This window comes from Anopheles stephensi, chromosome 2 (assembly GCF_013141755.1).
Source record: "Anopheles stephensi strain Indian chromosome 2, UCI_ANSTEP_V1.0, whole genome shotgun sequence".
NCBI classification, from domain to species: Eukaryota; Metazoa; Arthropoda; class Insecta; order Diptera; family Culicidae; genus Anopheles; species Anopheles stephensi.
The window spans coordinates 58539827-58565666 of NC_050202.1; the positions used below are offsets into that span (position 1 = coordinate 58539827).

Genomic DNA, 25840 nt, shown 5'->3' on the forward strand with positions numbered 1-25840 from the left:
ACATCGATGGGTTTACGCGAACTGTGCGCCCGCGCATGGCCTCGAATTCGGAACGATCTCTTGCACGAGAGTGGCCAGCTCAGAAACACCCATATCGTCAGCGCACACATGCAGAAGCGTGCCGGTGCAAAATCGTAAAATTTATGCGACCGATTTGGTTTGCGAGAGCGAGTCCGATTCTGCAGAATTGGCAGAAACAAATATTAAACCCGCGTGCTAGCGTTACAAAGCTGGCCATCAATGCCATTGAAGAGGCGGGTACGTGTGAGTCGGCTCGTGACGAATACCGATACCGTGGGTGGCTATCTGCGGGACTGGTTGGTTTCGGATTTTTGGAGCAGCTCCAGATGTCCACCGTAGCGCAGGAAAGGTATGGCGAGTGTGGTGATGCACTCGCCTAGACATGCAGCCTACCGGCGATAGGATGACGCGCGCCAGATGGCCTCGATCGATGGTTCGCGCGTGGTCAGAGCGGTTTCGTGGCAGATCGGTTTTTGCGTACCGGCGTGACGCATCGCAAGAAAGTGGAGATTGTGCAATCTCCGGATGGAGACTTGCGTGGTGCCGCACGCAAACAAAATCCCGAACCCGGCCCACTGCCAACCGGATGTCGTTGGTTGGTTTGTAGTTTTATGGCCGCGTTTCGAGCGTTATGGCCCGATTTGGCGATGGCTTTGTGATGCTGTTAAGGTGAGCACTGATTGACAATATGATCGCGTTGATTAATGAACGTTTCGTGCGATTCTTGCGTGCGATGTGCATACGAGAAGATGCGTATAAATGATGATTTGTGGCGATTGGGCTGTGTGTTTCTTGTTTCTTGGCTTCCAGTCGTGACGGTGCAACAGCTAATAGCGTCCATTACTCCATTCTCCATATTCTAGGTTGCTGCAGCAAGCCAGAACACGACTTGCAGCGTGTTGCGTCTAATTGCATCCGGCAATACTACAAGCCGAGTGTAGTATGGGAAACAATACAAAATTTATGATTGTATAAATGGTTTTAGTAAACCTCTTAAACCGGGGTTTTGCGAGATGATGTACACGATTTAAGCGATAACTAAGCGACACGTACAAGTGAGCTGCGGTTAATGAAGCTATGAGGCAAACCTGTAGCTCATTACACGATATTACCGTTCGTGCGAGTTGGCCGTTGGACTGTTGGAAGCGGTTTAAACTGGGAGGCGTGCTGTGTTGGGCAGCCTGTGACTTCCTTCTTCTACACGACCGTTCTAGTTGGATTTACCATTTTATGTCTAAATCGGTGGCACGGTTGCTAAATAAAATATCACAATTAAAACCGAACCATTCCGGGCCGGTTTTGGTTGGTGTTTATGGTGGGTTGGCGCATTGACTGTGGCATTCGACATCTCCGCTTCTAAGATGGTGCCGTCGTATCGCTTAACCAGCCCGGAACAAGTGAGTGGTTAAACACTTTATGGGATCTTTACACCCACGTACGTTTGCGTGAACTTTATTATGGGGCTGGCATGTTTATGATGCTTTTCACTAAAGGAAAAGTCCCACAAGGATGTTGGCCTTGGGAAGAACTGTTTTTGCTTTGTTTTTTTTTGCGGGAGTCAAAGGTATTGGATTTGGAGAGGATCAATCGAGAGCCACTCTTTGGGAAGGTTAAAGCGATTTGCTTTCGTCACGAAACACGAATGAATGCATCCGTGCTAGAATTGCACATTTATTAGCAATTTTATTGAAATGTTTAGTCATCGTCCGGGTTGTCCGGTTCATGATAATGGAATTCATTTGTGTGGAGTTGAAGAGGGTTGAGCAGTTTGGCTGTCATTCACAAGTTGTACAAATATTAAGGAAACGAAAATAAACAAGCGATATGCTTCCGCCATACGAGTGGCAATTGGTGAGACTTGGCGGAGGTATCATCATGTTATTAAACGCAAATTAGTATAATCTTCTGTTCTCTTAGATGACCAAGGACTAAATGGCTGTCGTAAGTGTTAATAAGCATCCTGAGTGTGATCTAAAAATGGCTTCCAAGATTCTAGTTCGCTCACATTAGCAAATCCGTGTCGATTTCGTCGACTTCATACCCAAAAAGCGCTTCTCGTTGACCTATCGCCGATCATCGCTGCGATAGTTCATCACGGTTCGCAGATGAAAATGGTTGATGATGATGTGACGGAGTGCTGCTGATGGTCGAACGCGAATGCCTTCGGGGGACTCCGCATCGCATCGCGCAGACTGCAATCGAGAACGGTCAAAGATCAATCACGTCACTCAGTCTGGCTCGCCTGCAATCATGGCGCTGTTGAAAGAGTCCTTAACGACTCTACCCCAACCTCGGTGCCCCGCACCGGGACCTACCTGCGATACATTCGCCTCCAACTGCCGATGGTGACTGCTGGAGGAGGTCACGTTCGGTGGGAGGGTTTTTTTTTCCTTCAGAGACCCTACACGATCGTGTAATCTATCAATCGCGAACTCGTTTGGAAGCGACACGGAAGGTACGGGTGGACCAACGGGTGCTCGTCTCCCAAATGACCACGGCAGTGGTTGGCCACCGACCATTAAGGTTAATTAGAAAATAAACACGCCGGTAAAACGATCGATTTTTGCCTAGCTAGAGGTTTTGACCAGCGACAGACGGTCGGTAGCCACTTGTTCACCACAAGAGGGTTGCAACTTTTGTAAACTAATTTCCGCTCCAAAAGCTCGTTCCAAGTAGATTGTCCTCCTGGCTGATGGACGACGGGCTGTAATCGAAGTGCGGTGGACACCAATTTCCCGGAGTTGGGTCGCTTGGTTTGGTAGCGAAGTTTTTCTCCGTACAGCTACCGCACCTCACCACAGGTGACAGGTTGAAAATTAACTGCATCTCTTACGTAAGCCATTATGGCGTACGGGGTCGGGACTTGGGACCCAGTAGAGTGGCGGCAGCGATGCCATGGAGTCTGGTAGCACTGGGCCCACCACGCCATTGGAAATAAGTTGCGCCGGTAGCTATGAATTAATTAAACTTCCTCCCATTTGATAATCTACTGACCGCAGTGACAGTGTGGGGTGGACCGTCACACAGACCGAATGTCCATTTGCTCACTTATCGCTGGTGTAGCTGGGGTTCGTGCGACACACCGCCAGCTTTGCGATAAGCAGCAATGGTGGTGCTTCCGAGGCTTTAAAAAGTGACAAAAAATTTACAAACAAACAAATTTTGTCCGCTACCGTTTGAATGCTCGCGAAAAAGGTTATCAAAAGGCAGCAGGCTATTTTTTCGACAATTTCTGGTGGATTATTTGTGTACGCTGTTGGCTTTCTTATTTCCGACCGTTTTTGCCAAATTAAAATTTTTGTACACTGTACGTCAACATACCAAGCTAGCTGGTGTGTGTGTGTGTTTCTGGTTTGGAAATGACCCTGAAAACTGGAACCGTCTGTCCATCAACCGTGGTGCTGTGGTGTTGAACTTTTGGACAGCTCCAAATGCTGTCCAGTAACGTAAACTTCAAAGTCACCGTGAAAGTGAGCAACAAATCAACGAAATAAAAATAGCAACTGCTTCCGACAGTCAAAGTTCAAGTTGAACGGTACGTTTCCCGATATGAGTCCTTGAAGTCTTGTAGCTTATTCCACATTCATTTAGCCTTAGTACAAAAGAAAGCTAAATGTCTCAATCGTAACTGTACCCTTTAAAGAGCTTTCTCTGGACAAGATTAAGCAATTTAAATATTCAAACTGATCGTTGTTTTTATCGGCTACACACAGCTACACGGGTCAGTCGAATGGTTTGCTTCGCCCGCTGACTTCCAGTGCCTCCGGGGAAGCTCGTAAGATGTACTGTCCCGGTTTATCTACCCAATCCCAATCCATTGTTAGCTGCTGTAACTTCTGGCCAATCTTCTCCTGTTTTATTGTTTCGGTTTAATCTGATGCAATGAAGACATTATTATGGTGGTAAGCCGCTTGCTTCTAGCAGGATGATGCAACTTACTCGTGGCATATTCTGTAGGATGAGTTTATTCGTTCGACCACCAACACAAGCTAGTTCTTGCCAGAGCATGTTTAAACTTGTGTTCCAGGAAGCATGTCCGATCTTGTCGAGACATTCAGAGTTCCCAAACGAATACCAGAAATGGTTTTGTGAGCGAGTGCAAAATAATTCGTCCACCGCTTCACAAATTCTTCGACGAGTTCTAGCTCGCTGTTCACGTTACTGATGTTGTTGGTATGCTGTCAAATAGTTGCCATAAGATGCTCATTTATTTTTTTTTGTTTTGAACTCCTCTCATCGAAGTCTGTCTGCCCTTTTGACTGGGTGAGAACCTGCATCGAATCAGGGTGGCCATTAGCGACGACGGTGGAACATGTGTTTGGCAAATGTCTCCTATCAAGCAGCGACACAGAAATACTGAACTGAACCGAGACCGTGCTGTTGGTGACAAACGATGGAAAAGGAGATAGGAAGACATTCTTGCTTCCGTTCTGTTTGTTGATTCATTGCCAATGGTCCGACGGAAACCATGGGATACAGCTTCTGGTTTTAATCGCCCTTTCATTTTTAACATCATTTCACGGTTGGATGTCCGCTTCCTAAGGGATGCTAAAAATAGCGCCATCGTTTGATCGATTCGGGGTAGCGGAAGTTTAGCTCCCAAAAACGTTTCAACCGTAGCACCGAAAAATGTCCACGCTTTGAAACACGCTTTGAAGTGACCGAGCGAAGGTATGCACGGTGGGTTCGGCGGAAGCCCCTAGCTCATTCCCAAAAACTCGCGCTCAGCTGTGATTCCTTCGGTGCATCTCGCCTGGCCAAAAGACCGAGCGAGGTGAGTTTCGGCAGCGGCAGCAATCGTTTTATGGCCCAACTGAAGAATCGCACATTCCATCAGGTTCGCCGGCATTCTCGTTTTTAATGATCCTGGCTCGATCACACATTCTCGTCTCGATTCTGTTCGCTCACAACACCCTAACAAGAACAAGAACGAGAGAGTGCAATTTTCGGGATCGTTTCTTTTTTCCCACGATGCCCCCAAAAAAAAAAAGTTGCCACTCGTTCGCTGGCTGGAACCGAAAACACAACACATGAAATCCTCGTTCGCGATGCAACGGGCAAAGAAAAATCCCAGATTATGGCCCAGCGTGCGTTGTGCAGTTTCTGCTTCCAGGCGCATTAAGCGATTGGTCAGGCTCACGGGCTGGTAAAAACTTTTATGTCGTTGTTTTATGCCCTTGTAATGTGCTGGCTTGCTCGCGTTCGGTTCGTACCGGGATTCTCGTCCCGGGTTGATTTAAATTCTCCGTCCACGTTGTCTGTTCACCGCCGAAAGGGCCCGTACGGTAGGAGCTGCTTTCCACCAGCATTAAGTGTGACGCCGACTCCTGATGTGGTTTGCGCAAAAACAAAAAAAAAAACTGATTCGCTTCCACCTCCTTTATTTGCCGGTTCGTTTTAGGCTGATCGTCCCGCACCATGTTGTGCATATGTTGACCGGTGTGCGCTTCTACACGATGCCAGTGGCCTTTATCCTTGGAGCTTCTTCCTTGGTCGATGTGGGATTTTGTTGGTCCGAGTGTCGATTTATTGCAAAACGGCGATGCATGTTGTGACGGATTCGTATGCGGATGTGTGTGTGTGTTTAATGGACGCAATCCTTTCCCGAGGTTCGTCGCTTAATGCCACCAACGGGGTAACATGCCGGGAACGAGTCTCTCTAGACTCAACCCGGAGTGCGTCATTACGATCGTTGCAACCGGGAATGAATTTTTTTGACGGATGGAATGGAGTTTTTCAGCGAGAGAGAGAGAGAGCATATGCGAAGGGTTTCTGCTAAGGGATGTCTAAACGCGTAAAAGAAAAAGTAAAAGTGGTCGTTCGGGCCGGAGGGTTTCGAGGCACGGCGAGCACTAGCGAGAGAGAGAGAGCGGGGCAATCATTATGTGATGGGAATCACAAAAGGTTGTACGAGCATTACACTAACGCTTGTTTTTTGTCTGTTTTTTCTTTCGTTTTTAGGTAAGTGTCTTTTATTCGACGTGATAATGTACGCTATTCAAGAGGGACACATCTTCAACTGAATCTGACGAACCATCGTGGTGTGGGTCGTGGTCGTGGTGATGGTGGTGAGTCTTCAAATTCTTTTCCCCCTTTTATTTTAGCTGCCGATTTATATCATTATGCTATTGTGGTGCGGCATCTTTATTGCTGTAAGTGGAAGCCTTAATTGCGCGGCTGAAGCATTAAAGTAATTATAAGCCACCTTAGCAGAGACCTGACGTTTGTTAGATGACACGACACATATTTCAATGCGCTCAGCGCCGGTGCTGGTTGGGATTGCTTCGAGGCACTGCGATGGACATTGTTGTTTGTTTTTGGGATCGCTTCTGTGCAGGATTTGTTTGCTACACAGCCAGCCCCAGCGATCGTGATGATCTGGTAACGATTGTGTATGATCATCGCTAGGGGGAACGCTTTTCCGTCCAATTATTGTTCCAACTATTGCACTATTTATGGTTGCGCACACAGAGAGAGGGAATTAATGCAGTAGCCAACAGGGCTAATAGATGCAAGCGTTATCAGTGCGTTACGAAGGTGGACAATCGGGGGCTCGGGTGGATAATCTGGCACGGTGCTTGTGTGCTGATTGTTCGGTGCCGCTCGAGGCAAAATATGAAATCAATTTTCTGCATACATTGCCATTATGCGGCATGACCAGCCCGGGTGTCCCGGGGATTCCGTGCCGCATAGAAATATTCTTCCATCTACATAATAAATCCCTGGCTCACGGGGGTTTCGATCATGGTGAAGGCTTTTTAATATCTACCCGCCGTTGCTGCTCTCGGTTGCTCTCGGGAGGGTTCTGTCGTTGCTGTTGTTGCGGCGAACATGGCTAGAATGCGCGACTAGCAAAAGCATGCGGCGAAGGGAGGTCGTTGGCACATGATGCTGACGACGACGGGCGGGCGGGTACGATGATTAGCAAAGAAAACATAAGAACATGCTAGGGAGGTTCTGTATGCGATGGTAAATGGTTGGTGGTTAGCAGCCGATCCTTGGGAACGGAGATCCGGAGGGCTCGAGGACCAACTCGACGGTTGGGTCTGAAGAAACATAAAACACAAACGACTTAACCTAACCATTAGCGTTACAGCGCAAGGGCAACCTCAGTTCAGGAGGCCTGATAAACCGTGCACCAAACCTTGTGCCGTATATGGCGGCCCGGTGGTAGGAACAACCGATGCGGAATGGATAGACGAAACAGGAACAAAAAAATGGGAACATAACTTCATGAAAATACTTTCTGCACCGGTATCTGCAAAACTCGCGCGCCGCATGTAAACGAGGGTAAATAAAGTGGATAGGATTTATATCGTTCGAGATTAGAGATAATGCGTTTATATTTCAGCCGGCACCGCGGTCACTTTGGTCTAGGCGCTTTGGCGATCCCGGTTGTGGCTCGAGATTTGAGATGTGTTGTTTTTTCTTCTTCCTGCTGATACATTCTCAACTTGGCCACAGCATCCTTTCCCTTACCGGCACGGGTTGACCGGTTGTGTTGTTGATAGTGCACGCGAGAAGGGTATCATGTGATTTGTTCGTTGCCTGTTGTTTCTTCACCATGTTCCTTCGGGGCTGTGGGTCTGTAAAGCATTTATATGGATGATGCCTTAGTTATTAAAACATTATTTATTTGTTTTTAAAATAGCAAGAAAAATGGAGGTTAATCGTCGATTGTGGCAGAGAACGAGAGAGAGAGCCCTCGAAACGCTAGCTTATCTGGATCTGGTGCGTAATGGTTGAGCTCGATCTTGATAGAACCATGCAACAGTATAGTGTTGATGAAATGGGCGATGAATGGTTGCACGGGGAGCTGCATCTCGGTATGCTGAACTGCCCAAGAAGATTGCCTAGAATGATGGCCAATAAAATTTACGACGTGTCGAAAGGTTGCACTGGTTTTTATTCTAATAAATCAATCCTGAATGGTGTTTACGTGCGTTGGTCTTTAGTAATGAAGGCGCAATGCAATGAATGAAATGCGTACTAGAAGAAGGTTTAAGAATCGTTTAAATATTATCAGCTTTTAATTAAAAAAAAATCAAAAATCTCCTTAAATAATAAAAAAAATGATTCTCCTGAATCGTAACATGTGTCACCTTGGAGCTACATGGATGTAGACAAGTCGGTACCTCACGAAGACATACCGGCACCCGTAGCAAGGTGAGCTATACACTCGGAAGGTAGCGATAAAGCAAACGCGATGAAGTAGCACGATTAGGGAGAAATTATTACAGAACCCATTCCACACCGGTTAACGACAACTGGCTCTTGGGGAATAGCCGTGGAGGCCACCGTCTCCTACCAGAAAGAAGATGACAGCTCTCCCATAGAGATATTACAGTGAAGTGGAAGATGTTGCACCTTTCCGACACGGGTTGGCTTTGCTGGCAGGAAACTCTATCTACCCGGACAACTCCGGAACCTGTCCACCGTTTCAGTACAGGGTTTTTTTCTGCCAAGCGACCCTGAGCGACGATGCGCGTTTCCAGTTTAGATAAGAGCGACCGGTTAATGTGTTGGGCCTCATGAGAACAAAAATGGTTCCCTGATAAGATTGGAAGACAGTGGTTGGATCCCAAGTTGAAGAAATAGAAGGGTTGAAAGTTTGGTAGAACCTTTCGAGGTAGAATAGAAGTATTTAATTTAATTGTGTATTGTTAAACCTTCATTTGTTCACATTTGATAAGTTAAGTAGTTCTTGAAGGGATAGTTGATAATATAGTGGAAACTGTATAGGTTTTTTTAGCTTGACATTTATTTTAAGAATTCCAAAATTCTGCAATAATTTTAGTAAAAAAATTGCTTAACTATAACATATCATCTATCTCTTGAGTTGGATGTATTCCAATGACTTGCTATGCCGGTTTAGTGGCATTAAACACATAAAAGTGTTGTTTTGATAAAAGGTTCAATATATCATACAAATGCTAATACCGTGTGCATGTTGAGCTCACGATGCATACAATTTGCTTATCGAACCACCAAACCCATAAACTTACTCGCTATTGGCAAACTAGAGCAAAAAACAAAACCCTCTGGCAAAGGAGTGATGGATACAAATTAGGAAACTTGTACCAATTTAGTATTTCACGGTTTACAATCGGCTTCGTTTCATGGTCCACCGAACCGTACGGCGATGACAATCGCTCGCATCGATAAGCAGTAGTGATATACATATTTTGTGTTGCTAAAAGGACACATTATCACTTTTTACAACACCAACCAGTGAGAAGAACAGCGCATTTAACGCCTATTAAAAGGAATTAGAGGAGGACAGTTTTACCTTGACGATCGGCATATCTCTCTACCCTTGGCAGGTTCAATCAAAAGTCCGCCTCTTTACACATCATTAAACCTTCGTGGGGTTGTTCGGCCGAATCAAGGAATGAAGTTTTTGTGCAAATCTTTGTTTGCCTCCCTGTGTGTGTCCTTCGCTGGTAAAATGTCAAAATCGAGGCGCTTCACAAACCGCAAAACGGTTGTCTGCACCGTGCAATCGGCAGCGCCACTTGAATCTTTGCGATCTCATCTTCATTACCTGGCCAAATTTAACCGACCCAAGGGATGGGGTGGGGGGCGCTACTCGATCATCGTCCAACGTCAGATGTTGGAGGCCTGATGATCTCTCTCGTTGTACTGTGCCATCATTATTCATCCCGCTGGGTAGCAGATGGCTTAATATGCTCGATGGACCAGCCTAACCGTACAATCACAGAATCTGGTGTGATTCTGAAGGAAAGGTGTGCAACAACGTACCTTGCCACAACTGGGTTGGATTTGCCAGAGAACCCGAGGGGGTTCGTGATAGAAATCAAGTAGATGTTGTGTTGTGATGGTTATCGTGTCCGTTTGGTGACACGGAGTTTTTCAGGGATGTGGCAAGGCGAACTATGTATGTGGCCACCACCGGGCCGTACAGGAGGAGGATTGCACAACCTCCGGCCACCGGTTTCGTGTTCACACGCGGCACCAAGGTAAGATGAGGTCAAAAAGATATTACACAGGCTACTTGGGGCAGATCTGCGAAATAGTAAACATTCGCACGAAACGCAAACAGACCAGACTGGTCGGGGTTTCGAACCGTAATCGTGTTGCCTATCGTTTGATAAACGAACGAAGGACATGTACAGTGTGTGACAATCGGACCGATTCAAGCGTGGCTGCAGTTGGTCAGTTTCATCGCACGCCATATCTACAACGTTTGGTTTGTTGTTGGGTGGAAGGAACTTACATGTATCTTTCACTCTCTCTATTGCTTCGTTGTCCATAAGGCGTAGCTGGGAATTTGAAAAAAAAGTTTCCAAAAATTTCGAAGATGCTAGACGACGGGGGAACTGACATTGGCGTCCATTGTCTGCTACCGTCAGCGGGAGGTATGTTGTGTTGAGGTTAGGTAACGGTCGCCTTCGAGCAGAAATTGTGGTAGATAAGAGATCAACCATTCAGGCAGGCAACATGACAAACATCAGCTAGCGTTGTCCAAACGGTACGTCCGATCGGCAGATATGCGCGAGTAGCTGTGTGGCGTTGGATCGATCATTGGATGATGGTGGTAATCGGGGAACCTTTGAGGTTGAGAGGTTGTGGCCTTCGCCATCTGCATGCTGTACCGAATAATAAATACATCAGCTGGGATGGTAAGCAGCTCGTAACAATATGAAGAGATTTTTCATTAAACCAGTGTCCATTAAGCTTTGACACAGGTTGGCGCGACTCTCAGGCCACGATTTGTTTTACAGGATACAAGCTTAACATCGTAAACTTTGCATTGTGAGAATAGGTTGCTACACGGCAAATCTAATGTATCCTGACACCCCCCCTCCTAGAGCTTACCACTAAATCATGCTTAATTGCAATCCGTGTGCACCATTTTATCCAGTCGGCTGGCTGACGGCTTTGGTACTTCAAGACACACGCGCGCTTGTCATCACATCGGGCTGGTGAATCATTCAGCCACTGCACCATACGGCCCCTTCGCTAAGTAGATTTCATTCTGTAGCAAATGTTTCCCTAGCCACCCGGAGAGCCCTTTTCGCGGCTAGATTTGGTTCGCGCACGGTTTCTAATGGACGTCGTCGGCTTAGTGTGGCAAGAGGATTATGCTAATTATTCGGCAGGTCGGTGAGGTGTTTTTGCGTGCCCGATTTGACATAAAATGGTCGATTGTGCAGCGATTGGTACCACACAGGTTCGTGCGCGCCGCATTTAAGGCACAGGCGGCGGTTCGAAAGGTTCACGGTCCCCGAAAGCTTGTTGTCCGTCGAAAACCGAGTGTCGGTGGCCATCTAGACCATTTATGGGCATGGTCCGTGCGCTCTGTCCCTCCAATCGGTGGTTTTGCTTCGAGAGAACTGGCGATGATGATGATGAACGGGGCGGGAAGGTGTAATGCAGGGTAGTGAATTGCTGCAGATGTAGATTGCGGCTCGTGCGTAGCTCTTAATTTATAGCCATAATGCGCCCGTTTTTCTTCTCCGGATAAATCATGTGGCGTGGTACGCTAGACCGCGGCACGTGAACCAATGAATTGCCGATTAGAGTGCGATCGGTACGTGCGAGATCTGGTGGCTATCGGTACGAAGCAAACCGATTCGTGTCGCTAATCTGATCAAATGACACCCTGAATGTTGGGATGTCCTTGGTAGGCTTTTTCGTGCGGGGTGCGATTCGTTCGTGGCCCAGGCTCGTCAAAGAATTTGGCAGGTTCGTTCGGGGCGTAGCGAAAACCTGCTCTGCATTTTTCATCAGTGCCCGGAGCTGAGCTTGTGTTACTTAACGTCAAGGGTCCATTCGAATCGTGTTAAGGCGACCCATAGCACGCTCTCCCAGTGCAGGAAATGTAAGCCAATTTCGTGTACAATAGATCAACGATTTGCATTGCGTTTGCATTTACAACTTTCGCTTCGATTGTTTGGCAAACCATGGTGACAAATCCCTGTCGACAAGTGGAGAAATATTGTACGGCGCAAAGCTGGTCCGCTCACAAGGCTGCAGGTCCCCCAGCAGGTCGGGCAGCCTAATCGTTTGAGTAATGTTTTGACTGCTATCCATCAGCAATGCTAATGGTTTTGATAGATGCCATGGCTGTGCACCTCGCACACTACCGGGCACCCTTAAGCTCTGTTTTGTCTGGCCCATTTCACATCACATTTCACTGTAAATCCTTCACAAGCGTTAAAATCCTCATTAATAGAAACGCATTATGCGCGCAGGTAGAGCGCGGGCGCGTGTGTTACGTCGTTGATCCTTTAAGCCTCTTGCTCACCGTCGTACGGCGATTCGCGGCGAATTCTTTCCCGCTTCGAATGGGTCCACGTGCCGCGCCTGGAGCATATTAGCTTTGATTGGATTGGAATGACGATTATTAGGCAGGCAGGTAGTGCAGTACCGGACCTGTCTCCATCGGATAGCAACACGGGAGAGCAAAGTCCACGGGTAAGTGTGCGCTTTGGTAGGCTGTTAGAGAGCGATCCAGTCGGTCACACACAAACGAGAAAAGTGTATGCAAAACAGCCCACCCCCCCCCCCTTCCATACGAAGGACCGGGAGGGTTGGGAAAAACGTGTTTTACACTGATTACTGAACAGATCCGCTGCGCTGAATGAAAGCTGAACGGCCCCAGTCGAGCCGAAATGGTCGCGCGACGCGTAAGCCTGCCAGTAGTTAGTTTGGCGCGGACGCGCCCCGGGTAGTGCGCGATGTAGAAATAGATGAAACACATATGTAGGCAAAAAAACAACATGTTAATTATATACGGCTACCGTCACACGGCGGAGCAGATTGACGTATACGTAGACCTCGCGCGTATGATAAGTTCGCTTCTCCGTCTCCTCGAAATCCTTGGACTGGCCTGGGGTACCGATATGCAAACTAAACGGTGCTACCACCACGGTGACGGTAAAATTTATGCTCGACTAGGGCCGTCTACCAGGGAACTGTCCTACTCGACTAGGTGTAAGTGATAGACAGCGGGAGCAGCTTACTAACCCCGAGTGAAGTTTATGCGCTGCGGATGGTGACGGGACGAATATCGGAGGTCGCCACAGAGCGGTGATAGGCAGTAGATTATCTACGGGCCAGGCAGACAATTGAAAACAGAATAGACCGGTAGCTGACGAATGCGAATGGCCCGAGAGCCATCAGGAACAAATAGTAATAATACCATTAAAACGAGCTTGTCATGAATATTTGATTGCTAATTTATGCTGCCCTTCGATGGATGGAATGGGTCCGGAGTGGTTTAGCTAATGGTGTGTTTTACTGTAAATGACCCTTTAGGTCTTTGATGTTTGTTGGTGATATTGAAGTATTTTTATGGGGTGCGTTGTAGACCATTTAGTAGAATAAGAATCAAGGAAGACTATGGAGAATATACCTCCAAAGTTATTCTACGATCAAGATTGTACGCACGATCGAGTGTCTTGAACACTTGTTGTACAGCTCAACAATTCCGACAGATTTACTTATTGCTTATTTTTATTTGTTTAACAGCAGACAAAAAAGCGATGCAAAATAAACCAAACACACACAATTTACTATCAGCACCGAACCAACCGACCGTCTGGCATTGATTGCAGTGCACAAACATATTGCAACCTCGGCGCAAACAGCACGGCGGCCCTCGTCTGCAAAGTGCTAAAACATGTCGATAACGTTGATGGCGTCTACACCCTCTTGCTGGGAGTAAACAGCCATCAGTCTGGAGTAGATAGGGAGTGTTCATTTCAAACGAAGATACCCCAACTCTTACCGTGAAGCCCTTACCGATCCGAAGAAAAACATGAATGGTTCATTTTTGGTGTTGCGTACGGAAGTCATTTAGTCGCTTAGTCAAAATAGACCGATTTTACATTCCAAACCGAGCCCACTACCCCAAACCCAGGTTGACCTTTCGTTGGGATCAGTACAGTATTCGGAACGCTCGTTCGCAATTGTCCATAAAAGCAAATATTGCTCAATTACGTCGGACTCACCGCCCCCCCAGCGGATTGGTGGTGGTTGGAAATTCGGGAGTCGTAGCAGAGTTTTTCGAATTCAATCCGGTAATTTAATGGCGAGTGGGTAAGTAAATTCGGGTGGGGGAATGAAATTCCCTACTTTATAGTGACTATTAGCTGGCCGATCGGACAGCATCGAACGTACTTGAACGGACCGATCGCGGTAAACATTGTTTACTGGCAAGCGTGGACACTGCCAGTGCTTGCTGACCGACGATCGCCAAAGTGGCAGTCCATTTCAGTTTGATGCTCAATTTATCCGCAGTACTTAAGTTATTGGTACCCATTACCCGCCAAAATGGAAATGGATTTGGTTCACCATTCGTGAGAGCTGGTAAGATACCGCGTAAGAACCACTCCGGTTTCACCGGTTAAGGGAACATGGTCACGCTGACATTGGCGGTTTTTCGGGATTGTGTCGTGCAGGCGTCGGTAGTGACAACCCTATCATGGTGTGAACGGAGTATTCTGGTACATTGTTTGCGTGGTTGAAGTGAAATGATGGCTAGGCTTTCAGTGTGCCATCAGGTGAGTTGGTGAAAGGTGATCACATCAGCTGATGCAAGGTTCTGCTATCGTAAAACTAGGGTTGGCTGTCCCAAATAATGTCTTCCTAAGAGAAGAAAACATCCTGAAATGTTCCAAGAAGTCCTCACACAAATTTTAAGTAAGCTTGAAACCTTCACATACTTCAACTTGCCATTAAAAGAGTATTATCGTATGCGCTCTCGCTGAGTGGCTCGTATCACTTAAATGGTCCAGAAATTAAGATTTGTAATGTTTATAGTGGCGTATTAAATTCTTTCCTTATTCGCTTAATTATTGCGATAGTAACTATTTTGTGAGGTTACATCTTAATTTCTTCAGTAAGATTTAGTAAAACACACCAAGAAAAGCTTGGTTCGATGGAGTGCTGTAAACAGTCATCGTCCAGCTCAAAAACAACAAACCAATCATTGTGCTCATGCTTACCTCAGCACGGCACCCAGTTGACATAGGCCTAACCCAGCCAATATTTACTTCGGGCTAACCTATCGCTGTTTGTCTCGGGCATGGTGAATTCTGTGCGGTTGGGCTAACGTCGTAGTCTTCAAAAAGTTTGCTCTTGTAGGGAAACAAATCCCCCATATTGCAAATGCCGAGGACAAAATTATTAACATAACTGATAACCTGCTACCTGATGTAGTTGTGTGCTAAACTGTCGCGCTGTAAGCGTCTAAGCGTAATTGTATAGCAATTGTATCGGTCCAGTAAGCCCTCCCCTCGCTCTGCTAAATATTAGACAAGCGCATTGTACTTTGACTCAAGTTCAAAAGCAAGTTCTATTTGAATGGATTCGGTTGTTCGACCAGTTTGTTGTTGTCGATTCGATATTGCCAAACCACCCTACACCGGGCCCCAGTGCAGGTGGTATGTGATCAGGTTGCTTGCCGTTCTGATCGAACCAGATCGCCTGAACGCCTGGCCTGTCTGTTGGAAGGAATGGTTCGTTTGTCCATTAAACGGGACCCGGTTTGTCGGAGCTATTTGCATTCGGTTCAGGTCCTAAATGCTGATGATGTAACGCTGCTTTGCTGCACGATTTCCGAAGTACGTCCCAGGAGGTTTGGGGGAGATAGGGGAGAAAGTTTGCGATACTCAATGCTCGGGTCCCTCCTGCATTGTTGTAGATCACTGAGCTGGAACTTCCAGGCAGTTACTAAACCAAGATATCTTTGGACCTAGTTTCTGCAGCCAATTCGATGAAATATGATGTTTCCACTCAAAGACAAATAGAAGAGAGTTTGTATCTGTACCGTACTGGCTCAAGTACCGGTTTATTCTCGCGTTCCGTCCTTATTTCCAATCGGCAAGCCTGAAACTTGGTCAGCGGGATGTACAGTTCATCCGGAGCAGAGTGTTAAGTTCGGTCTTTTAACTGTCGTTCGGTCTCACACACACACACCTGGAGCACATGAAAGGTGACCGCATCCGAGGATGGGGTCGAGCTTTGGCCGTGCTACTTGATCATTCATCAACATCGTTGGCCCATAAATCATGCTGTTTGGGGGGTTTGAAAAAGTAGCCGACGCTCGCTAAACGGAGGCTACTAAACGCGGTCGAGGTTCAGGCTGTCGGCTTCCGTGACGCTCTGGGTGTGAGTGGCAGTTACGGTGGTTGTTGATGATGATGGGGTTCATGGGTACCTTTGCAAAGGGGACGCTATATTCTAGCCGCTCCTGCCGCGAGTGTTCAGGATACATTTCGCAACAAGGAAATTTTAACCCCAAAAGGTATAAGTTGAGTGAAAGATCGGGAGGAAAAAATGAACCAGCAAGCAAGTACTTAGTACACTGCCAGTAAATTAATAGCGACGATTTGAAGGCATTCCATTTGCGGGGAAGTAATTATGCGGCGTTTAGAAAGTGAAAGCAACATTTAAGGTGTTTGCGAGGTAATTCCGGCTTAATGTCCACCCTGGGAACCCGGGTGGAGGTGTTTTGATAAATTGCACCGTAAGGTGTGACATTATTCCCATGCAGTGCGGTTTATTTATATGAAGTGAGATCATGCACAACTGAAACAAAACCCGATCATGTTTCGCTTTTGGTGGCAGCCACCAGCCGCTCGTTACATTGTTATGTGACATTTGAGGATTGAAGAATTCAGCCCCCGAAAGCTGGTGTCCCCAATCGAGGTGCGGTACTCGCGAGAGCATTAATGCGAGATACAGGCTTCAGGGGGTGAGAATTTGGATCACATGCAAATAAGCCTTAACCTTGCTGTGTTTTTACTGAATCTAGACAGATCGCGTTTCTGGTTGGGATTGGGAGGTTTTTTTTTTAGCAACGGTACACACTAATTACTCTAAAAGAGTCGGTGTCGATTGCAAAGACATTTACTGTGCTGATGTGTGTTAGAGAGAACCAAAGGCACTGTCATAAAATAGTTTATTTCGCCGTGCAAGTAACGGCAAGCGTTTGCAGCCGCTTGACCATGGAAGTTCGGACCGTTCGCGTGTTTTTACAGTTCAATGTGGAGCAAACGCGCGTTGTAGAATAACCCGATCGGGACGGGACATACCCGCGTGTAAGGTGCCATATATCTCTCGGCAGTGCCCGACAGTCTTCTTGGTGGCTGGCCTGGCCATACATGAAGCTGCTGGAAAGCTAATGGAGAGCTAGAGCGCACGCTGTGCAGGAAACCTTTTCCCGAGCCAAATGGATAATTTGCCGGATTGACCGGACCCAGCAATTATGGCACAGGTGCGCCCGCCGGGTTGTATGCAACTCGCGGAGTTGTTGAAGTCCGCAACCACTGTGTGTGTATGTGCAGTTTTGTCGCACTGCAATGAGCGTTTCTCACGCAAGCAGCGGATCGTGCGATGGAACGTGCTCTTTAATGTTTTCATTTTTCGATCCCCGGACGGACGGAACTCCTGGCTAAGGGTATGCCACGGCGGGAAGCTTTCAAACGGTTGCGCGTTCAGGTTAAACGACGCGGGCAGCTGCATTTCACTGCTTGCATCCAGTTGAAGCAATTACAAGCGTTGCTGGCAGAAGAAAAAAATGTCAAAGTTGATCGGCCTGTAATCAAATTAATTGCACCAGCACCAATTGATGGTTTCGGTTGGCAGGACTGGGGAGGTCTGGAGGCTGGAGGTTCGGTCGGCTTCTTCGGTCGTTTGTCATTTTCATCTCTTTTGTCACACAGGGTACAGGGAAGATAAATGGAGCGATGGACGGTGCCAGCAAGGTTTTGTTGACATTTTATTAGCCCAAAATCATTTAACGTGAATTTTAAATCACGATGCGAGAAATCTGCGCTGGAATTTCTGAATTTTATTATGTGTTTTTATAAGCAGTTGGAATTAATATTGATGAGTATTGTTTAAGAACTCGTTTCCGCAGAGTCGTTTCTGGCTGCTCCTCCGATATCCAATCGAACTCAATTAAATAAACGACTCCAGGCGCACATTGTTCACATGGTTCGGGAGCGAGTCGTTTGTCGCGAGCTGTACATGGGACCACGTTGAACATACGTATTACGAAGCATACGGATGCAAATTGGAATAACGAACTCGGCGTGCCTTCGCCGTTATGATCAGATGATCGTGACGCCATGCAAAACGAAAACTACCACGATGAACTTTGCTCGGCAACCGTTCTGACTTTATTGTGTGCGAACTTAATTAGGTCTGTACTGAAATAACTGGCCCCGAGAGCACGAGGGGTTTGGGCACAAGCACCCATCCACGACAGCTTGTTTACATGGCGATGTCTGGTGATGGATGTGAACCGTTTTGAGAGGGAGTTGAAGGCATTGTGTGGCTACGCATCAAAGTGGGAAATGATGAGTTAACCAGAAAGACATTTGACGTGCCGGGTCGGAAGCCACAAATTCGCCCGATAAACTGAATGCTTCTGCCGGTGAGCGAGTGTCCAAAACTGAAGACAACGACGCGTGACAGCTCGCAACGGTAGCCGAAGCGCAACCATCCTCATCTGCTACCGCTGGTTGTAGGTGACACTTTGCGGTTTTTGAATCGAATGAAATCCGGACTCGATCGATGCTACTTTCGAATGACGATTTCGCCACTAAAACTTGTTTAACGTGTCAAACGATTAAAATAACAATAAAAACTGAAATGGCTTCAAACTGAATTCAACCGCTAGTGTTAGCGACATATTTTACATATTGAAATTCAAACCTACGCAGAATCAAACAAAACGCACAACCGCTACATTCCACGATCTACTTTGCATGATAAAAACAACCACGAACGATCCACGAACGAAGATGGAAAATAAAATCCCAGGAATCCCATCCCAGTAGGGTGGTTGGGTTCAGCCAACGGTGACGAAAGATGAGTAAAAGACTTGCCAGTGCTAGAAAGTGCTGACATTATACTGCGTCAAGTAATCAAGTTTCACAGTGCAGCCTGCACGAAGATGACGACGGTGAGGTTTCAAACCTTTCTGCAGCTGAGCGATAAGACTGCACTGCAGCCACACGTGGAGCCATCTCCGGAAACACGTTGGATGGGCTCAGGTTTAGTCATACATTTGTGAGTCGCCCAGCTGAGCTATGCGGAGACAACACATTTTTCCCTGCCTGCAAACCCCAGCTCCGGTACGGATTCTTCAGGTCTCGGTCAGGTTTCGATGCAGGCACTCGGCGAACAAATGAATTACATGCAAACATACACATCCTCCTACAGGGCTCGGGCTGTAACGAGAGGAGGCTGATTTAGCATGACGGTAAGGTGGAGAAGGCTCGCCTAAAGATCACTATCGACCCGGCCCGGATAGATGGTGTTGTAATTCTTCAGCAAGGCAAACCGTTCGGGAAATGGAAGATCTGATAGTTCTGCTGCTTGCTCGGAGTTTGAGCTAGAAATGCCATATTTCGTTGGATGAATGGCTTACAGTAAATGTCACGTGGACGGGGTACGGTAAAAGATCGCTTGGATAGAACCTGGGGAAGGCAGTTGGGTTCGAGCGAGTTCGTGACGTTCGTGAACGGTACGTTCGAGCGGCATGGGTTGGGGGAAGCGTGAGTAATTTATTTGTGGAAGATGAGAAGCTTGTGTTGTATAGTGTTCGGAGGCGCAACTCCGTTAACAAGTTGTAATTGGACCGAATGAAACGTGGGCTTGCTGTGGTTGTAACGTTTTCCTTGTGGATGCTCACTCTAGTGATCTAAGAGCATGTGAGGTGACTTAAGCAAAATGTTAAGAGCGTCTTATCAAGCGTCTGTAATTTTACCAGGACCTATGCGTCATACGAGCAAGCGAGTGTGATCGCCAATCGCAAGAAAGTAACAGTTCCACAGCGACATTCACTTTCATCGCAAACTTGTAGTAAATAGATTGCGTACGTTGGTGGCCAAACGCCATTTATAAAAAAAAAACGGTTCAACCTATCAGCCTGGCAAAATCTATTCCAATTAAATCGAACTTCAATCTTTCCCTACGGGGAACGAGAAGCGCTAGGATTTCCTTTCACCGGGAGCTGCGTTTTCCCATCTCGCTAGGAAAAACCTCTCCACCTTCGAGGTGGTTGACTTCAGACCGATGGGATGGCGCGGCAATCCCAAAGCCCGCTAGCCGGTGACAAGTGTGTGGTGGGTTACGCTTCTAGCAATTGAAGCAATAAAAAGTCGCAATGTCTCCCCGTTTCGAGGGCAGATCGACAAATCCATATCACCATTCAACTGCACAGCACAGCCCTCCCCGTTCGGCCTCGAAGACACTTTCACAGTGGGCGATTAGTTTGCTGCTCTGCAGCACCATTATTGAGTGTGGAGCGATCGAGATGCCAACAGGATTCATACACCGTTTTTTATCTTTCAGGTGCTCACAACTGGAGCGATTATAGATGGAGGGGTTTTTACTCCACTCTACCACACTTCAAATGAAAAGGGAGAGTTTTGCATTACATGATCGCTTGCTTTTTCTTCGATTCCAGCGCGGAACTTGCCTTCGAAGGAAAATGAATTTCTTTTCCCTCCGCGTCAGATAATGAGGGAAACGAGGAGAAACAATCTCGGCCAGTTGAATGAGGGTGCGTGTTGCCTGCAATCGATCAACTAGCGCCGATAACCAATCATTAATATTACACGGCCATCGGTGGTAATATTACCACTGGTAATATTACTCGCCACACTCTCGGGCGAGCCCCATAATGATGCGTTGCCAGTGGATGCATCGTGCTTTGGCGAGGGATGCAATTACGATGAACGGAATGCAATTAACTTTTTAATAAGTTTGATGACATTCCGTGCGATCACCGGCACCGGACAAACACCACCACCGCCACCACCAATCACGCTCTAATACATGTTTTAGACGTCACAAAGTTAAAGTAATTTCACTTTACTTGCACGACATTTTGCTACTTACTGTTGGATCACTTTTCGGAACAGCTTCGTATCCTGTTCCTATTCTGGGAGGAATTAATTTTCCCTTGCTGGTATCGAGTGATTAATGGTTGGACGACGTGCGAGCTGCTTTATGTTGTGTTTTTTTATCTTGATTTGATTTTCCAATTCATCCGAGTCTATGCGATCATGCAGGGCAACGAATGGAAAGACGTGTGGGCCGTTTTCCAGTTGACTTTTGCGTGAGCGTGGTTTGGTAAAAGAAGTTGGACTTTTTATTGATTACTGCTACGTTCGAATTTAAGGTAATTTTAAATAATTTTAGATAATAATTACTAAAATTTATGCCATAAAAAATGAACCATCTCCTTCAATATTTTTGAGCGAAATCAAAGCATTAGCAAAGTGACTCCGCTCAACAAATTTCTTTGATTGAGGATGATTATAAAGCTGGTAAATTGGTCGGCACAATCATCATCATCATCATCATCCGCCTCATCATGTGCATCACTTTAGCCATCGCGTAATAGGGCAATTCCCTTTTCCAAAGGTTCGCCTTTTATCAAACCGTCTTTTATCTCTGTACCAATGCTTGCCTTGGTGGTTAGACCAGCTAGACCGAATGCCTCTGCCATCGGTGAGATTTGTACGATTGCTTGGCAGAAACAGAATACCCAGGTTTGTGTCGTGCAATGGGCAGCATCTTCATTCAATTCTTTTGCCTTTGCCGGATACCGGTGAACAGTGAAAGTGGCGAAAGCGTTTCCGAAATCCGACCAACAAAACGAGGCAGCAGATGAGGAAGAAAAAAAATTGATTAACCACTTCGATCGGCCCCGGTCAGAAGGTACATAACAGGGTAACAACATCATCATCGTTCGAGGTTCCCTCCATCCGCGATGATTGACAGGCAACATCGGAAACATTTCAATCATTGCTGGCACTGGGGAAGGCAGCCACGATTAAAGGGCAGACCCGAAGGGGCCCCGTTTGCATCCGATTCTCTGCTGTTATTGTGTGACCCGTGCTTTGGCCAAACCCAATGGACCCGTTGGACTTTCATTTTTGTGGCTCCGGAAAGGCCAGGGGAAATGGGGGGGTTGGGGATTTGGAATGTTTCTCCCGGGTTTCCTGGATCGATGACTTCGATGGCGCTGGCACGGATCGGTGTGGCCTGGCCGAATGGTGTTGTGTTTGTATTGGACCTTAATTAGATTAAATTGATTTTTTGTTTGGCTGTTGTTGTTGCTGCAAGCGCCACAGTGGGCCAACGGTGATTTCGGACGTTGGTCAACGCGGCTGCGATTGAGTAAATAATTGATTGTATGCGCTCTAATGGGTTAATCTTGATCTTAATTTATTCCATCACGAACGGCGCTAGATGAAGAGACTGCTAAACGGAGCTTGTTCCGTGCGTTCGAGTCGATCACGCCGATAGTGAGAAAACGGCTCGGTACTTGTCCCTTGGTAATGATGTTGTGCAGCGATCTAGATGCGCCCTTCCTCCCAACAGGCAACGGGATTTGGGGTGGATCGTTGAGCACGAATGCCATTTTTATGGTGAGCAGCGGCAATAATGATAATTTCTTTTACGGTGTGTGATTACACTTTGCTGGCCATCCGATGGAAAGTGGATGCATTGCGATGCAATTCGCCCTAAATAAGCATCATGAGGAACTTTTTAAACCTTTTTTTAACTGCTTCCTTAAATATTATTTTGATAAAGAATTTAGATGCAGAAGGTTTTTTTTTAAATATTTAAATTGAATATCAGACTGACGTGTAACGTCATATGACCTAGCCGTATGTGACATTCAATGCCAACGCATACTGCTCACGCCACACAATGTATCACACATGTCTTCCATCAAACAGCACCGAACCCTTTCAATGTAGTAAGATTAGCAACATTGTCCGACGGCACATTGTGCGCTACACAGGAAGCGCAACGAGAGACACACCACCACGGCAGCAACTTCCATTCCTTTCTCCAAGGTTATACACGCCATAACTGGCAGCATTAAGCCTCGGTGAGGCTTCAGGTTCACGGGATTATCATTCCCCGGGAGCGGCTGGTGAGTGTCTGCCTGCAATGGTGATAGCTAGGAAAAGCCTTGAGAATTAATTTTATCATCCTTTACCCCATTTGATGGCCCAGTTGAAGGAATGATGTGAAAAGGAAAATGGTGAATGATTTCTTCCCCCTTTTCGTGGTGGGCTTAATCTCAGCAAAGCGGGCAAGAAGTGATAGAATGACGCATAGTTGTTGGAAGTGTTTGCTGCGGTTGGCAGTTAAAGGGCTTTGCTTCATTAAACGGTGCATGGGATAAGCTCGATGTATCTCCGATCTGGGTCGTAACGTTAGAGAGGCACGTTGAGGTTCATCCTATTGTTTTGGTGTTTACGGGGTGTTTATGAGTTGACGAAATGAGTCCCCTTTTCATTTAAAAGATAACAACTGCTGATAATGTAGCTAAAACGAAATAAATGAGCTATCGCCATGTTTCGGTGCCTGAGTTCTGTTGTTCACTTTGGAGAGATTTACTGTTCTGTAGACTTTGCCAGCTTGGGTCGGTCCGGTGGAGGAGGCGATCTTCGGCGCCGGTCTTCACACGGCAGAACCAGGGTTCAAATCTCATCCAGATCGCCTCTCCGTACGCAGGACTGACTATTCTGCTAGGGTAAAATCAAGTCACAAGAAGCAAAGAAGAGGAAGAAGAAGACCTTGCCACATAGACCCCCTCGCTCGCTTTGAAGGAGCCTTTGGATGCTGTTCCCGAAGAAAGTACGATCATTTGTGTGCATTATACGGTTAAAATTATAGTGCCGTGCGATTTATTGTCGGTTCTTGCGCTGCGCTGCGTAACCAATAACTTTCTTCCGCCACCAGTGACAGGCCATGGCACGAGAAAAATATATTTAGCTCGATAAATTTTCCAACGCCACGGTCCAATTCTACCGCGGTTGGACGCGGGGGTGTTTTTTCGTGAGAAGTTCATCAACTCCCACCTCGCGCCTGATTGTGATTTGCCCGCACGGATAAGTGACACACTGCACCGGAACGGGATTCCATCTCACAGAGGTGGGAACCGGTCCGAAACGCTTACCAAGCGAAAGAACGGTTCCGTCCCGACGGACAGAACGTTTTGTGCACAGACGTGCCTGGGTGAACATGTTAAGCCATTATGCATGCCGTTCATCGACGGATAGGTCATTTGCGATTGATACCATCACGGCGCACAGGAGGGCACACAGGGCATCCCCCGGACCCCGGGGAATGGCTCATAATTATAGTGCCCGGGAAGTGTGCGGAACACACCACCAGTTTGCTGGCCGTTGTTTCGCGCAAAAAAAAAAACGAGGACAGGAAAATAAATTAAGAAATGCATATCGCGCGGACCCGACGAATCGTGGCAGGAGCTTTCGAGTCGAGGGTGAAAGCATTAAGACGCGCGCGCGAATATTGGAGTGTCTGTGGAGAGGCTGGCCAGTGTGTGCTGGACCGAGGGGCACTACAAATTGAAATCAAAAGAGACGTGAAATTTGCTTGCTGCAGTAGATAGGGAGGTCAAAGCCATCCCGTCGCTTGCGGAGAGCCCAGAGTGGGCTTCGGGATGGTTTGGGTGTTGCGGTGTTGGAAAGAATAAATAAAAGCCGAGCATCGAAAGTTGCAGGCACAAACAAACCCCTTGCACCCGAGTGTACACACTCGAAATTCAAACACGCGGGGCTCGTTGTTGGGGCTATTGGGATATTGGGGGGGGGGGATCCGTTGGAAAACATGGACAAGCCTGGCGTAGCAGCGTTACCGGAGATCGTCTTGAAATATCGCTACGCTAAACATGACGACGAAATTTTAAAAATCCCACTCCACGGGCTCAACCACGCATGGTTTCTTGAGCGATCGTCGTTCGGAGGCTGGGTAGTTCTTTGCGATCGTTGCCCAGCGTTGGTACCCGATGGTTCTCCGAATCGCTTTCTTCAGCAATTTTGTCTTCTTGTGGCCGGTCGGTTGTTTGTTGTTGTTTCTGTTGCTGAATTTTCAGGGAAATGGGTTGGCGGCTACTCTTGGCCCCGGGACGGACGATTGAGCCAACGCCAATGGACCAATTTGCTGTCACGAGGGGCAGAGAGTGATGTGAGTGGCCATTCTTGGCGATTCCTTTTCGCTGGGGAAAAATGTGTGTCATAGGGTCAGGAGGGCGTTAAGGAATTGTGGAAATCAGTGGAAAATGTGATAAGGAAGTATTATTTAAAATTTTATAAATCATTTAGTATGGAGTTTTAGTGAATATTTATATATAAAACTAAACTTGGAATACTATTTAAGACACGCACGTACGTCTGCCCTTCTTTTCACGTTTCCATTTCTATTTTCCGCACATTTTTGCACTCTTTGTACGTCAGCGTAGTTGAAGGAAGATGCTCCGGAGCACATGAATAGGGCTTAAGTGTGTCGAAGATGAGCTTACCTCCACAACCGATAATAACCCTGCGTATGCGTGTGAAAGTAAGTGATCTGTTGTTTTTTACTCGAGCGCACAGATTCACAAGATGAGTTTAGGCGCACGGTTTTAGGCGCTCCATGGAACGGTGCACTCGCGCGAACTCTTGCGAGCTGTGAAGGGTGATCGAGCAACTTTGTCTTAATCGTTTGCTGTGATGATGCTTCAAAGTAACAGGAGAAATGTTGTGAAGTACAAGCAGCGTACGTAACGAGCAACAGTTACCGGTAACGAGATTCCCGAGAAGATCATAAGTAGGAGAGAAAGAAGATTGTTTTTTTCAATTTCTGAAGTACTCCAATTTTAGGGATTTTTTTTGGGATATTATGACGTATTATGACGTAGGGGTAGTACTTGTATTTGCAGAAGCCATATTTAGCGTTAATTAGCTACTAAATGCAGCCATTTAGCCACCCAATTTGAATACCAGCTCGTCGCTTCCCGTGCAAC

General features: G+C 46.8%; 1 protein-coding gene across 6 annotated transcripts in view; it reads left to right on the forward strand.

Annotated features, from left to right (window-relative positions):
* LOC118506384 (protein TANC2) overlaps positions 1-25840 on the forward strand; it is a 109349-nt gene that overhangs the window by 38451 nt on the left and 45058 nt on the right. Inside the window, exon 2 of one of the 6 annotated variants that reach the window (XM_036043423.1) lies at positions 5983-6089. The exons of the other annotated variants lie outside the window; for them this stretch is intronic. The gene's annotated coding sequence lies outside the window, so the exon portion shown is untranslated. The remainder of the gene's footprint in view (positions 1-5982; positions 6090-25840) is intronic. 6 annotated transcript variants of the gene reach the window in all.